The sequence below is a fragment of the Felis catus genome, chromosome B4, assembly GCF_018350175.1.
Source record: "Felis catus isolate Fca126 chromosome B4, F.catus_Fca126_mat1.0, whole genome shotgun sequence".
Taxonomy (NCBI): domain Eukaryota; kingdom Metazoa; phylum Chordata; class Mammalia; order Carnivora; family Felidae; genus Felis; species Felis catus.
This window is the reverse complement of record NC_058374.1, coordinates 114,841,328-114,854,085: the sequence shown is the minus strand read 5'-3', so window position 1 is coordinate 114,854,085 and position 12,758 is coordinate 114,841,328. Positions and strand designations below refer to the sequence as shown.

The window sequence follows — 12,758 nt, the reverse complement described above, 5'->3', positions numbered from 1 at the left end:
AACAATTCCCATCCTTTATAGTGATGTTCAGGATTTGCCCAAGACCAAGTTTTCAGACATCTCACAAATACTTTAACTCCTTCAAAATTTTGGAACCTGTCCTACTTCCCCCACCAGGAGGGCTCCCTCATGCCTACCTATCACTGTCATGCATTCTTCCTGAAGCTCTACATATGTTATCTAATCTTCACTACAACCCTGAAGGCTGGTTGAGGACACCTAAAACTCAGAGTTATAAAGCCACTAGCCCAAGGCTCAATATGGGGAGCAAATAGTTTGGATTCCAGGTTTGTCTGACTCCAAAGCCCAGTGCTCTTTCCACCATACTACATTGTCTCCAGAAAGAGGACTGGCAGGTGGTGAGATCTGTCACCTGGCTGTCCCATCGTCTCAGGTGTGTGTGAGTAGAACTCCAAGGCTTTCACCAATAGGTATCACCGTTTTGAGGCATGAGAGCAGGTGGGTGGTAGAGTCTGTTTTGAATGTGGCAGAAGAGCTTGAAATGTCACCACAGCTGTCATGGATGTTTAAATATCTTCTGGCTCAAGGGATTGTTCCCCATTAAAGCAATTGAATCTATCTGGGAGGAGGAGGGCATCTGCAGTAAGTCATTTACATCTTGTATGTCTTATCAATTCAAGCCCAAATGACATAGGTTTGGAAAGTGACATGTATGTGACACATATGTCAGCCTAAAGAAAGAGGTAAACTGAGGCAAGCTCAAAGGACAAGAAATTGAGTTTATTTGGGAATAGTGGAGGAATTGCAATTTGGGAAATTCATGCTGTAGCGAGCTATAAGGGTTTGGGGTGGACTTGTGAACAAGGAATGCAAAGATGGGAAAGTCTAGCCAGAGTCCAGGCAGTAAGTTCATTGGCTGGAGGATGGGGAAAGATTCTTGTTGGATGTTCACTGATGAGGAGATAAGCCCTATCTTCTGTAAATCAGCTGTTTGTGGGAAATCAGTGTCTCAGTTCTTAAGTTCTGTTCTTCTGAGGGTATGTGCATGAGATTCCTCATATAATATCCTCCAGTTCAATTTGAGGTTGCAGTCCTTTCCGATGGTGTAGTTATATATAGAGAGAAATGTATACTAATTAACATTAATAAACATATATTCTTTCACATAATGTGGTTCTAGAGAGATAATTATATATTAATATCAATAAAAATATTTTTTAATTAAGACAGCCCCTTGGTATCATTCTCCTGGATATGTGTTATGAGGAGATGTGTTAAATTAGTTTTTTTGTTTGTTTTTTGGAGGAAAATTTTAATTGTTCTTGAGTCATCTTATAAATATAAGAGATTGCTTTTGAAGGGAGTACAAAGAAGAATTTTGTGTATTTTAATTTTCTAGAAGATTAATCTGTTAAATGTATGTTTTGGTATTTTTATAAGGGCTGCATTTATATATTAGAGTAGCTTGTTTTTTTTTTTTTTAAATTCTAAAGCAATACGTTAGAACTAAGTTAAAGCAATGAAATTTCATACTTGTCATTTTTGCTGCCTTAGAATGGTCACAGTAGACTCAATGAAATATTTCTAGGAAGATATAAATACCATATTGTGTCTTTCTTCGTATTGTCAAAGTTTCAAGGTTTCTTTTTTTGTGGGCTTTTTTTTTTTTTTTTTGACACATCATGATAAAAGCAATATTAAGTTTGCATTTCTGGGAAGAGTTAGTTTCTTATTATAAAGGAGCTCATACTGGATTTAGTGTTATGAGGTCCCAAGAAACAGCATTTTTAAAATCAGAAATAGCCTGACAGGAGAACAATGTACATCATTAGATGCAATTGCTGCATAAGTGGTCTTTTTGTGTTAGAGAGTGCAGTTTATAGTAATTGAAAAAAATCCCATGTGCCATTTTCATTGTTTGCTCCATTTGTTTGCTTTCTATGTGATTGAATTTCACACAAAGGAGAGAATGAAAATAATTTTCAGGTGCATCATTGTATTTTCTATAGATTCTTTAATTTAAAAAAAATTTTTTTTAATGTTTATTTATTTTTGAGACAGAGAGAGACAGAGCATGAATGGGGGAGGGGCAGAGAGAGAGGGAGACACAGAATCGGAAACAGGCTCCAGGCTCTGAGCCGTCAGCACAGAGCCCAACACGGGGCTCGAACTCACGGACCGTGAGATCATGACCTGAGCCGAAGTCGGACGCTCAACCGACTGAGCCACCCAGGCGCCCTAGATTCTTTAATTTTAGAGCTTAGCTCTTGTTAAGTATTCTTCAGGGCGTGTGTATTTGTGTGTGTGTGTGTGTGTTATGCCATTCAAAGAAGGAGAGTGACATTTCTTTTGAAACCAACCTCTGATTTGGTTGAATGTTACATTTTTTTAAAAACAACAAAAATTGGCTTTCAATCACATTTTGAGTTTATTTCTAGACATTTGCCAAAGCAAGCTTTATTGAAATTAGGAGACAAAATTATATTTTACATTTGCTAGTGTTGTGTTTCCAAAGCCACAGAAACACAGATATATAACACTCTGCTACACAAATATTATTTAAAAAAAAACCAATATATGAGATGCAGTTCTCAATCACACCATATTTTCCACATCTTTTTGTCAGTGGGTGTTTATACTTGGGTGAAATAAATTTGGGGAAAAGGATATATGTCCTCATTTTGAAGCAGCAGATCTTTGCTACTGTTTCGTTTTATGAATGGTGCATGGAACTGGCTTGTGGGAGTAAATGGGGAAACTGTAAGACATAAATAGAGTAACATTCAAGGAAATAGGGGAAAGGCAATGAAAATGGCTTGCATGGATAAACTATAACTATAAACTCATGGATATGAGGAACAGAATGGTTTGCTTTTAAGTTTAATTTTTGTAACTTGCTGCTACTCAGCATCACTGTTAAATACTTAACAGTGCATTACTGTTAAATACTTAACAGTGCATACTTAACAAGGCATTTTCTGAACACAGATCTCTGAATCTCATTGTATTAGCTTTTAATTATTAAAAGGTGGTTCTGTGAGACTCAGAATCCTGTGAGCCATTGGGAAGAAGGAACTAGTGTAATTTTAGGAGTGAGGACAGTATTGATGGATCAGAAGGAAAGTAGCTCAGAATTTTGTATTCTTATAAGAAAACTGTCCCTAAGAGAGAACTCTCCTCCTTTCAATTTATCTCTCACAAGAGATAATGAGTAAATGGGGATTCGGTATCATCCAATCGAGGCTTTAAGATTCAGACTTTAAAAAACACCTCATAGCTGTTTACTGAAATGATTTTGCTCTAGAATATTATAATCAGCAGTCTTAGTGTAAATGCTCATGTTGTGTATTTACAGCATGTTGACTTTGGGATGCTCTGGGTGAGTTTCCACACCACATTTTATATTGTGTGAAAATTTTATTATTAAAATCTGTATTGGGGCACCTGGATGGCTCAGTCGGTTAGGTGTCCAACTCTTGGTCTTGGCTCAGGTTATGCTCTTGGGGTTTGTGGGATTGAACCCCATGTCAGACTCTGTGCTGACAGCGTGGAGTCTGCTTGGGATTCTCTCTCTGCCCCTCCCCCATGCACATGTGGTCCCTCTCTCTCTCAAAAGCAATAGGCACATGCCCCTCCCCCATGGGTCCCTCTCTCAAAAGCAATAAATAAACTTAAAAAAATCTGTATTGACTCATTAGGATATGTAGAAAATATGACAGGCATAGTGGCACAACTGACTTTTTTGGAAAGGAATAATCCAAGATCCTGGTGAATAATTTGTCACCACTATAACATTTATAAAAATCTATGGCTCTAAGTGAGATACAGTCTTCAAACATGTATTCTTCTAACAAGCAGAATGGTCAGTGTTGGGAGACATTTTCCACGGGCCTCTCAAATTTCTGCCTATCTTGTGAGCAGATGCACTGATTGTATTCGTTCTAGACTATCCTTTCAAGGATGTTTGTATAGTGAATGGTCTTGGAGAATAGAGGTCCTATCTCCTTCTGGAGAAAAGGAACAGGCTTATTTGCTGCCTATTATAAAAGATTCAGCGTGCCTCTCCTGTAATGCAAACCAGTGCATGTGCAGATGTTATCTGGGCCCTTTCATGTCACCTTGTGGGGATTGAGACTCTGGGAACCAGTGTAAGAGAGTGCTGATACTCTGGCTACTGGCATTGATATGAGTAATAATATACTTTGTGTCTGACTCAGGAGTCTCATGTCTTTTACTAGCATGCATAAAACTGTGGTAGGCTTACTGGTTAATTTACAAGTAAGATACAATCTCAGAGCCTTCATAGTCCTTGAGAGTTTTCAGTACCATAGTTCATACACAAATTTCTTCTTTATGTGTGCCTGTAATTGTTAAGACCTTCCTGGATGTATAACTAATAAAAGAAATGATCTTCTAAGTAATACTAAATAATAGGGGCACCTGGGTGGCTTAATCAGTTAAGCGGTCAACTCTTGATTTCAGCTCAGGTCATGATCTCATGGTTCGTGATTTATAAGCCCTAAGTCAGGCTCTGTGCCGACAGCATGGAATCTGCTTGGGACTCTCTCTGTCCCTCTCCCGCTTTTGGGCTGTCAGTCTCCCTCAAAATAAGTAAATAAACTTAAAAAAAAAAGGAAGCTTTTAAAAATACTAAATACTAAGTAATCTTCCAAAATAATTCTTTTTTTTTTTTTAATTTTTTTTTTCAACGTTTATTTATTTTTGGGACAGAGAGAGACAGAGCATGAACGGGGGAGGGGCAGAGAGAGAGGGAGACACAGAATTGGAAACAGGCTCCAGGCTCTGAGCCATCAGCCCAGAGCCCGATGCGGGGCTCGAACTCACGGACCGCGAGATCGTGACCTGGCTGAAGTCGGACGCTTAACTGACTGCGCCACCCAGGCGCCCCATCAAAATAATTCTTAAGATTCTTAGTGTTGTCTTCCTTTCCCACCATATGCCCCACCTAAATTGTTAACTAGAGCCAATTTTCAATTGAAAATCTTTTTTAATGTTTATTTTTGACAGAGAGAGACAGAGCATGAGCGGGGAAGGGGCAGAGAGAGAGGGAGACACAGAATCTGAAGCAGGCTCCAGGCTCTGAGCTGTCAGCACAGAGCCCGACGCGGAGCTCAAACTCACAGACCGTGAGATCATGACCTGAGCTGAAGTCGGACACTCAACCGACTGAGCCACCCAGGCACCCCAAGAGCCAATTTTCAATTTAAGGAAAGAAGAAATCAATCGAATCTTTACCCCTAAAAATTCCTTGGCTGACAGAACTTTAGATATCACTCACTTCAAAAAAAGAGATTAGAAAGCTAAAGCTGGAATCTACTAAAGTCAACAGAGTAAGTAGGGAATCTAGCCTGGGATGGAAGATTCCTTTTAGTTCAGGTCTAATCCAGGATACTTACTAAAGATGATAGTCTGTGTTTTCTTTTCTTGTTAGGTAGAAACACCGTATTTTCTCCTTAACATTTAAAAATGATAAAATACCAGATTAAAATCAAATCAAAAAGATAAAATAGGTCTGGAATGGTAATGTGACACCCTGGTTAAGAGTGAGACCTCTGGTGTCAGCTAGACTAGGTTTGTGTTCTGGTTCCATCTGTGTAACTTTAGAGCAAGGCTTTGATTTAGCTTCTCTATGTCAGTTTGTCACCTTCAAAAAGGAAGTTAGAGCAATACTCCCTTAGAGAATGGCTGTCACGATGAAATGAGGGAATGCAACACACAGTGCAAGGCACCTGGTGAATTCTCATCAAATGCTAGTGATTATAATTAGATATTTGTTCAATGTGTGCCTGACAATTAACAAATGACTTAGAAAACTGGTCAACAAATAATGCAATAGCATTCATTATTCATCCCAAACAAATGGTTTTTAAGATGGAGACAATTGCACATTGATCAATTTCTTTGCCATTAGTGCAGTTCACATGGTTTTTGTGTTCCTTTTTGGGTCTTGCTGGGAATTAATTCCAATCCTGGCTCCCCCATAAATGATGTGGCCCTTACAGACTCAGGAATTTTATTTCCACTTCAACAGCTTTATAGGCACTTCTCTATCAGAATAAAAGTAGGGATGTCAAGTTTCTTGGCCAAAAGCTTCACTTTTATTTTCTTTCAGAGCCATCTAAAAGAATGTTTCCTTTTCCTCTGTTATTTGCATCTTGTAAAGCCAGTAAGCTGACCTTAGGATCCTATTATCTTTTGTTCACATAATTCACAAAAGCTACTGTCAATAATTTTATGATTATTTTTTCCTAAAAATTAAAAACTTTTAACTATTAATGAGTAAAAAATAGAAATGTAAGAGTTCTAGAAAATATGACTGTCCATTTCTTCTCAAACAGTAAACAAATAGCATGTTCACTGCTCCATAGAGAAATGAGAAAAATAAATATAATGTACAAAATCTTTGTTAAAGCTAAATATATTAATAAAAGTCGTTTATTTTGATACTGTATTCTCCCTAAATTTTTAGTGTTATTAAGATATATTTTTTCTATGAAATATTGCTTATGTACTGGGTTTTTAAAAAATGTTTTTATTTTGGTAAAGTAAAAAAAAAGTCAAACTCATATTGATTGCCTTAAATTCTTTTTTTTTTTAAATTGGCTTTTGAAATCCCAATGTCTAAGAACCAGGAATAATTATGATAGTGAACACTTATGTAAGGCATACTATAAGTCAGTCTCTGTTTTAAGAGCTTTATACACATTAGTTTATTTAATTCTTTTTTTTTAATGTTTTATTTATTTTTGAGACAGAGAGAGACAGAGCATGAATGGGGGAGGGTCAGAGAGAGAGGGAGACACAGAATCCGAAGCAGGCTCCAGGCTGTGAGCTGTCAGCACAGAGCCCGATGCAGGGCTCGAACTCACGGACCATGAGATCATGACCTGAGCCGAAGTCGAACGCTTAACCGACTGAGCCACTCAGGCACCCCTAGTTTATTTAATTCTTAACAGCAACTTTATGAGGTGAGAACTGATTATACCCAATTTATAGGTAAGGAAACAGAGACACAGAATGGTTAAGTAACTTGCCCAAGGCCACACAGCTAACAAGTGGTGAAGCTAGGGCTAAAACCCAGGATCCCTAAACTAATCTCTTCCTTTTATTCCTTTCACTGAGCTAGAAATCTCAACCCAGTATTTGAATATGTGGAGGGCATTTTGGCAATGTCTACCAAAAAGTTCAAAAATACATCTGTGCTTTGATCCAGCATTTCTAGGAATTTTTTCTAAGGAAACAACGAATTATGCCAAAATATATATACAAGGGTATTAATTACAGTGTTATTTTCATTGGGGAAAAATAGAACTAACCAAACTCCCCACATGTAGGGCATTATTTAAATAATACATAGGATAGCCATGCAAGGGAATACTAATAGTTTTTAATTGATTTAGGTGTTTAAAGTGTGTCTCACAAAATCCTGGGGTTCATCTGACCTGCATTAGGGCTCTGCAGACTTTTTATCTGAATTCCATAAATGTTGATATAGATTGATATATGGTTGTCTCATCACTCCTGATTGAACTTTTTTGTGTTTGTAAAACATGTTCTCATAGATCTAACATGAGTAAATACTCTACATTTTTCTTCAGAGAGAGAGAGAGAGAGAGAGAATGCACACACGAGCAGGGGAGAAGGGCGGGGAGAGGGAGACAAATTGAGAAAGAATCTTAAGCAGGCATCACACTCAGTATGGGGCCAGACTGAGGGCTTGATCCCAGGAGCTGAAGTCAAGACACTCAATGGACTGAGCCATCCAGGTGTCCCAGTGCTCTACATTTGAATAGTAGGCCATCTCTATGGGTCGACTGATGTCTTTTTTTATTTGTTTTTTAAATGAGGATGCTATGCAGACTAAGCCAATTTTCAACATCAGCTCTCTAGTCATGGTGTGATAACACGTGTTCCCATTAGGGTTTTCTGGCTGGCCAAACTTGTCAGCCTGTCTCCAATATTTTTCTTCTACTGAACACAATTGTACTTCGCTTTGCTAAACTAGCCTGTAACCAGCAGAATTCCTGAAAGATTCTTCCCATTATATTTTATCCAACTTTATGTAAAAAGCTTTTCTGGTCTAATCGACTGGAGTTCTTCCTTAAAACTACTGAAAGAGGTAAGTGAATCAGTGACTTGTATCGACAACACAAATAGCTTAAAAACTTAAAAATGTGACTGCATCATGGTGTAAGGTAAGTACAGTTGTTTTAACAGAATTGTGAATTTCCTTTAGCTCTTCACTGTGGGACGCTGGCAAGTGTTTTTATCTTTCTAAGCATTAGATTTTTTGTCAGTAAAATGGAAATTATCATCTTTGGGTTATGAGGGTTACATAAGATACATCTGAGCATTCAACAAATGTTGACATAAAAGGAGTATGGCTAGTTTAGATGTGGGAGTCAGGGAATGTTCCATCAATTTAATTTTTCCCCTGTTCCCATCACCCCAAATACTGGAGGTAATTTCAGACATCTTAGGTAATAAAAAGATAGGAATGAATATATTAGACTTTTAATTTTAAAATGTTTCCTACTTTTTACCCTCAGAAAATCTCTAACTTCCATCTATGTAGAATTTTACAACTTACATTAAAGATAATGTTATATTCACCCTTTGCTGTGTAATCTTGCAGAGTTCTGTAGCCAAAAACAATAAATTTCAATCTGCAAGATCAAAGACTATTCAAATAGTGTGAATCTAAAATATTGCACTACATTTTAAACTTGTGGGGGTGCCTGGGTGGCTCAGTCAGTTAAGCAACTGACTTCGGCTCAGGTCATGATCTCACGGTTCGTGGGTTCAAGCCCCGCATCGGGCTCTGTGCTGACAGCTCGGAGCCTGGAGCCTGCTTCAGATTGTGTCTCCCTCTCTCTCGGCCCCTCCCCCACTTGTGCTCTGTCTCTCTCTCTCTCTCAAAAATAAATAAAATGTAAAAAAAAATAAAATTAAATTAAACTTGTGGTCCATTTATACAAAGTCTCATTGCACCACTTCTTGGCCTTTTGGCTAAGATCAAGTGCAGTACACTCGTTGCCATAGGAGGAGCATCTTAATTATTTTCTTGTGGTGGTGGTAGTTTTATGGAATTGTCTTTCCATTCTCCACCCCACCCCCCACCCCCATCTCATTTTCCTTGGCCTTCTCTGAGTTGAGTGGCCTTCTGATGGGCTTCCATAGTCTTTGAATTCCAGAAGTAATCTGGGGTGCATTTTTCTGTCAGTATGTATGGGTCTCCCCTAACAGATTATGAATTTGCACTGGGCAAGAACTCTGAGTGTTCCTGGCAAACCCTCACTCTTGGCCCCTAATATGTACAGCTTTGCCACTGCTATTGGCCCTGGGGGCCTGTGCTAATCCCATCATGCCTCTCTCCCCTTAATGTCAGCCTTGGTCCCCCAAGTCATCTCTCATTCTTTGGACTCTGATCTCCACGTGGCCTCCTATGCCCCTTTTCTGATGCCATGTCTCACTGCTCCCCAACTTCTGAAACCCTTCCTCAGTGACTTCATGGCATCCTCCCTCTACATCACTTCTTGGATACTCTCTTCAGCTTCTTGCTACAGTGGTGACCTGGCTCTCTTGAAAACACTGGTTCCTTTCCTGATGGCTTTTTTTTTCTCCCACACTCCTCATATCATGGGCCCACAAGCAGGGTGGGTGCTGCAGACTGAATGTTTTTGTCTCTCTCCAAATTCAAATGTTGAAACCTAGCCCCCAATGTGATGTTCTTAGGAGGTGGGGCCCTTGGTAGGTGGTTAGGTCATAAGGGCGAAGCCCTTATGAATGAGATTAGTGCCCTTATTAAAGAGATTCTGGAGAGCTCCCTTGCCCCTTCTGCCTCATAAGGACAAAGGAGAAGATAGCCATCCATGGACCAGGAAACTAGTTCTCACCAGACACAGAATCTGCTAGTGCCTTGATCTTGGATTTCCAATGAGAAATAAATGTTGTTTATAAGCCACCACGTCAATGGTAGTTTGTTACAGCAGAGTGAATGGACTAAGACAGGGGGTTATCCTTATTACTGCTTCCAGAACATTCCCCTTACCCCTCAGAGCTCCTAACCAATTCTGACTCTCAAGTCATCAGGCTATACCCTACCTGTAGTCTTCTATTACCTCCTTCTTCTAACACACACCGTCGTTCCTTAAAATTTTAGCTCCAGATCCCTCTGTCCTGCACTACTTCTGCCATACTTCTTGATGATTGTTTTATCCTCATAAGTTATTTTTTCATTATCTTGGTTTTCTTTAGATTCCCCTTCTCCAATGACCTTGCCCCTACCCTACCTCATGTACTCACTCCCACAGTTAGTTCTTGGACTTAGTCATTACTAATGACTGTAACCTGTCCCTAATCTCAGTCTTAAGTGCTGGCTATTATTACTTTTACAGAATTTGTTGAGTTAGATTGCTCACGAGTTGACTCATCACAAGCAAATGAATTACAGCCCCATTTGCTCTTTTCAGGGGCTGTGGTATGGGTGAGTTGAGAGCAGGCAGAGAACCAAGAGGAGCTGAATAATGAAGGGATTAAGAGCTTTGAATTAAGCCAGGAAGAAAGAAGTAAAGCCTGGGGGACAGGAGTGTAACAGAACAATATTCTATTGTGGAAGAAAGGGATGGTAGACCTGCATGTCAGGAGGTGAGATATTGGCTAAGGAACAGTAAATAGATTATAAACTAGAGGTTTGCAGGGTCAGCAAGGGTAGAATAGAGAGAGGCAGCCACAGGAATGCAGGGAGAAGAAAATGTTCCAGAGCACACAGTAGGGGCTGAATAAACATTTGTTGAATCAATGAATAAATTATATGCCTCCAGGCTTAGGGTTTTGTTGTTTTCTCAACCTGTTTTGGGCCCAGAAGTGCTAGGTATCACATTTTAGGCAGGTAAGGGAGTGGGGAAGGTCTATGCAGATAGATTAGAAAGGGCTTGCACTTTTTAAGGTCGTAAGCAGCTTTGTGTCAGCAATGTATAGTTTGGATCTCAGCACCTCCATCTTTGGGGATAGGTTGGGAGGAGATGGATAACATAATAATGTGGAAAGTTTCCAAAGTCCATTAAAAAAATTTTTTTTTTACATTTATTTATTTTTGAGACACAGAGACCGAGCACAAGTGGAGGAGGGGCAGAGAGAGAAGGAGACACAGAATCCGAAGCAGGCTCCAGGCTCTGAGCTGTCAGCACAGAGCCCGATGTGGGGCTCGAACACACAAACCATGAGATCATGACCTGAGCTTATGTTGGATGCCCAACCGGCTGAGCCACCCAGGTGCCCCCCAAAGTCCGTTCTTGAACTACTGTCCCCACTCAGTAGTCTTTATACTCTTTGAACCTGGGCTCCTACAATCTCTGAAACCAAAAATTCTCTTAACACTCTGCTGTGACCTCCCTTTCTAGTCATTTGAGACAAGGTCTAGTTTGAAATGAACAGTTGGATGACTGGGGGTATAAGAGATTTGTCTCTTTTTGTTGGGTAAAAAAAAAATATTGATTTATGATGGAATCTTCTTTCTGTGTCAGACATTATAGACATTTTCCTCCTTTTCAGTATTCACCATCTTCCGAGGCAAATATTAATTACATTATTCTTACTGAGGTCTGAAGAGAGTCTACAACTTGGGCCAGGTGTGGAGTGAGAGGTGGAGAGAAGATTCAGACTCAAGGTATTCCCCTGTGCCACATCTTTGCTTATTTTCTTCTGGTGAAATATACCACTAGATGTAAACTTGCTGAAGTTAGGCATTGTTTTACTTTTTTCACCTTTGTGTCTTTCTCAGAGTTTAACATCATCCTGACACTAAGAAAATATTGAATAAAGAGCAGTTGGGTTGAATTAAATGTAGATGAACAAAGGCTGCTGACCACCAACCAATCTTCCCCCTCTGCCTGCTGACATTTCCACCCCAGCCATCACAAGACTGTCTTCATAATTTGCCTCTTCCACTTTCCCCTCCTAAGGAAATGCTTGTCGTTATGGGAATCTGCCTGGTCCAATGAACTGTAGTCATTTGACCCCTAAAGAAATTTGCAAGCATTCTTTTCCTAGTGGCTTCTGTGCTTACTGGGGGCTAATAGTTTTCCTTACTGTCTCTGCTTGCTCTTACTTCGTTCTTGTATTTGGAGGTGTAGCCAAGGATTCTTAAGAAAGGTATATATGGAATTTTTTTATTGACCCCCTAGGACAACACTATGGTAGCCTGGGTGTTTTCATATTATTCAAGTAAGTTTAATAAAAAATTTAAAAATATATAATAAACAATTGTCTTCATTATTTTTTTAAGTTTATTTATTTATTTTGAGAGAGTTAGTGCACAAACAGGGGAGGGGCAGAGAGAGAGAGAGGGAGAGAGAGAGAGAATCTCAAGCAGGCTCTGTGCTATCAGTGCAGAGCCCCACATGGGGCTCAATTGCACGAACCATGAGGTCATGACCTGAGCCAAAAATCTTGAGTTGAACGCTTAACCGACTGAGCCACCCAGATGCCCCCAAAGTTATTACAATTTTATTGACAATATTCCCTATGCTATACTTTTCATTCCCATGACTTACTTATTTTATAACTGGAAGTTTGTTCCTCTTTGTCCCCTTTACCTATTTTGCCTGTTCCCCTACCCACCTCCCCTCTGGCAACCACTAGTTTGTTCTCTATATTTATGAGTTTGTTTCTATTTGTTTGTTCATTTGTTTTTCACATTCTACATATAAGTGAAATCTTATGGTATTTGTCTTTCTGTGACTTATTTCACTTAGCGCAGTACCATCTAGGTCTGT

The 12,758-nt window shown here is 39.3% G+C and overlaps 1 long non-coding RNA gene across 3 annotated transcripts in view; it reads left to right on the top strand.

Annotated features, from left to right (window-relative positions):
* The window catches only part of LOC109501717, a 35,429-nt gene extending 23,208 nt beyond the window's left edge, over positions 1-12,221 (top strand). For all 3 annotated transcript variants that reach the window (XR_002743976.2, XR_006600967.1, XR_006600966.1), the window contains 2 exons: positions 11,536-11,650; positions 11,765-12,221. This is a non-coding gene — a long non-coding RNA (uncharacterized LOC109501717). The remainder of the gene's footprint in view (positions 1-11,535; positions 11,651-11,764) is intronic.
* The last annotated feature ends 537 nt before the right edge of the window (positions 12,222-12,758 follow it).